This window comes from Colobus angolensis, unplaced genomic scaffold (assembly GCF_000951035.1).
Source record: "Colobus angolensis palliatus isolate OR3802 unplaced genomic scaffold, Cang.pa_1.0 Scaffold141, whole genome shotgun sequence".
Lineage (NCBI taxonomy): Eukaryota > Metazoa > Chordata > Mammalia > Primates > Cercopithecidae > Colobus > Colobus angolensis.
The window spans coordinates 5,795,256-5,798,378 of NW_012114500.1; positions in this window are offsets into that span (position 1 = coordinate 5,795,256).

Here is a 3,123-nt window from a genome sequence, read left to right on the forward strand (position 1 = left end):
GACTTCATCATATTCCTTCAACTATATTTAGAAATGTTAGTAACTTATTCCAAAGAAATGCATAAAATGTTTATCATGTATTTAAAATATTAGTATAAAATATAATGTATTTTGCAGCCTACTTGGTGTTAATCAAGGAGTAAAATGTAACGATATTAAAATACTAAAATATTCATACTAATAAGTATATTTTAAATTCATACAAGAAAGTTGAAGATTAAAAGTATATTACAAGCAGTAATATCAACACATTAAATTAATATAATAAGATATTCAGCATTACAAGAATTACTCCCCATTTCATCAATGAATATATTAGACAAAATGGAGTACAGAAGTTATTGGCTAAGATGTTTAAAAGGATGAAAGCCCAGAAAGTATAGATTTATGATCAATTCTGAAAACAGCAATTTACTAGAAGATGGGAAATATATTTACTTTTATATTTTTATTTATTTATTTTGAGATGGAGTCTCTCTGTCACCCAGGCTGGAGTGCAGTGGCCTGATCTCAGCTCGCCGTAAACTTTGCCTCCTGGGTTCAAACGGTTCTCCTGTCTCAGCCTCCCGAGTAGGTGGGATTACAGGTGTGTGCCACCACGTCGACTAATTTTGTATTTTTAGTAGAGACAGTGTTTCACGTTGACCAGGCTGGTCTCAAACACCTGACGTCAAATGATCTGCCTGCTGCCCGCATTGGCCTCCCAAAGTGCTGGGATTACAGGCATGACCCACTGAGCCAGGCCAGAAGATAGGAAAAGAACATTTAGTGAATAGGAATTCAACAAATTGCTTAAATATGTTAAAGTATAATTGGTATATGGCAGTATACAACATTTCCAGTATAAGAATCCTAGCTCCCGGAATGTCTGTCTATGAAGCCAATGATGCTGTGCAAAAGGAATATTAATAACTGCTAAACATAAGATTTGGATTAATACACTTACTGGATAAATACACGAAATATCTAAATGTGTATATGTAAGTATTCTTATTAGAAGAGAAATTTTAGAGATATTTGCCTATATGCATAGACTTAAAAATATATAAATACAGTTTATTTGGTACAATAAAATCTGAGTAATAATTTTAAAAGAAGAGAAGTAAAATTTCAGAAATGTATACTCCTGAAAAACACTAGTCTTCTAAACTCCAGGGAACAATATTGCTTCATTTTGAATTTCTTCAAGATTTTATAAACTCTTACCTCACTGGCTGTGGGCCCTAGCTCTTCTGCACTAGATTTAATTTCAGAACAATAAAATAGGATGCATTTTTTGCTTTTAAGGTTTAGTAAATTTTTAAATTAAATTTGGCCTCTGTGTTTTTTCTTCATTGAAACACTTTTTATTATTCTCTTTATATAAGGTTTTTGATTTACTCATTTTTATTCAAATATCTTTTTATTTGATGCCTACAATTTATCAAGCTCTATACTTAGATTATAATGATGAACAAGACTAACACAAGTGCTGTACTAATGGAAAACTTCAATATCGTAGAAAATATATATTTATCATATAATACATTTCAATTATAATAATTATAAAGAATTGAATTTCAGCATTCTATGTGAAGAATTAATAAAAGAATCTATATAGGTTTGTGTTCTCATGCAAATACGCATATAAAGGAATAGTAAGAGTTAAATGGCTTTTCAGGAACAGAAAAACTGACCTAGGGCTTGAAATAACCATAACAAATAAAGGAACCAAATGAAAGTTAATATAGCTAAGGTATGGAGAGTTAAAGGAATAGATATGTGAAAAGATCCTAGAAAGTTAGTCAGAAAGAAACCTTTCCTGGATGGTATTATTGGCCAGATTTTGGGTCTGTTCAAATATCACTAGGAAGGCCTTGAATTGTTCTATACATCAGATGACCATCAGTTTTACATTTACGAAAGGAGATCCTAAAGAACGAAGAATAACAAAGTAAGAAGAGTTAATTTTGAAACATCACTTAAGAGAATATTACAATAATCCAGAGGAGAAATCATGGCCACTTGGCAATGAGGACCAAGGTGGTGAGTGGGTTTCAGAGGTATGTATGATATAGAATAAATTAGATTTGTGATAGAATTGATGACAAATAAGAGAATCAAGAATAATCCCAGATTTGGGGCTGAGGGAAAACCATTATGTAAACCATGGTGTAATTTCCTGACTTAGGAAACATAGAAAATACATATGTTTGGAGAGGAGATTTGTGTTAAACAGGTAGTGCTGGTGAGATGGTTCAAGGTGGTTGTCAGTAAGAAGCTCCATATTTAGGCCCTAGAGCAACCTCAACTGGATGTATGAATATGAGAGCTCTCACAAAGAAATTTAACTGAAATAATGAGAGTAGATGCCACTAAAACTTTTTAAACTTCCACTACAAGTTTCAGAAAAACTTTAATCATTAATGAGTGTATAAATTAAGAGAAGCTGACAAGATACTACAAAGGAATGTCCAGAAAAATAGCAGGAAAACATAAAATGGAATTTCATGGAAATAGAAATAGAAAATTCAAGACAGATAATATTTTTAGAGAAAAACAAGGTCAACTCTATAAGGTGCTAAAGTCAGGGCAAGACAAATTAGGATTAAGGTATGTACATTGCATTCATGATATGAGGTCTTTAATAACCTTACTCGAGATAAGTTCCGGAAGAATTATTCAGGCAACCCCTTGAAGTGTTAAGGAATGGGTGGCTGCTGAAGATTTGCAAATAGCGTGTGTAAAGAACTTCATAGAAAAGTTTGCTTATATTAACCCCATAATTAAGCATTTTGTGTGCTGAGCATCTTTGTTGATTCTAGTGGTTTCAGTAGCCGTGTTCTTCCAAGTTAAGGAAACATTTTTTAAAAGGCAATTATATCTTTACAAGATACACAGAGCTGGGGGCTTTGTGAAAAGAACTGAGGTCAGGAATTCGAAACCGGCCTGACCAACATGGTGAAATCCCACCTCTACTGAAAACACAAAAATTCGCCGGTCGTGGTGGCAGGCGCCTGTAATCTCAGCTACTGGGAGGCTGAGGCAGGAGAATCGCTTGAACTCAAGAGGCAGAGGTTGCACTGAGCTGATACTGTTCCATTGCACTTCAGCCTGGGCAACAGAATGAGACTCCATCTTAAA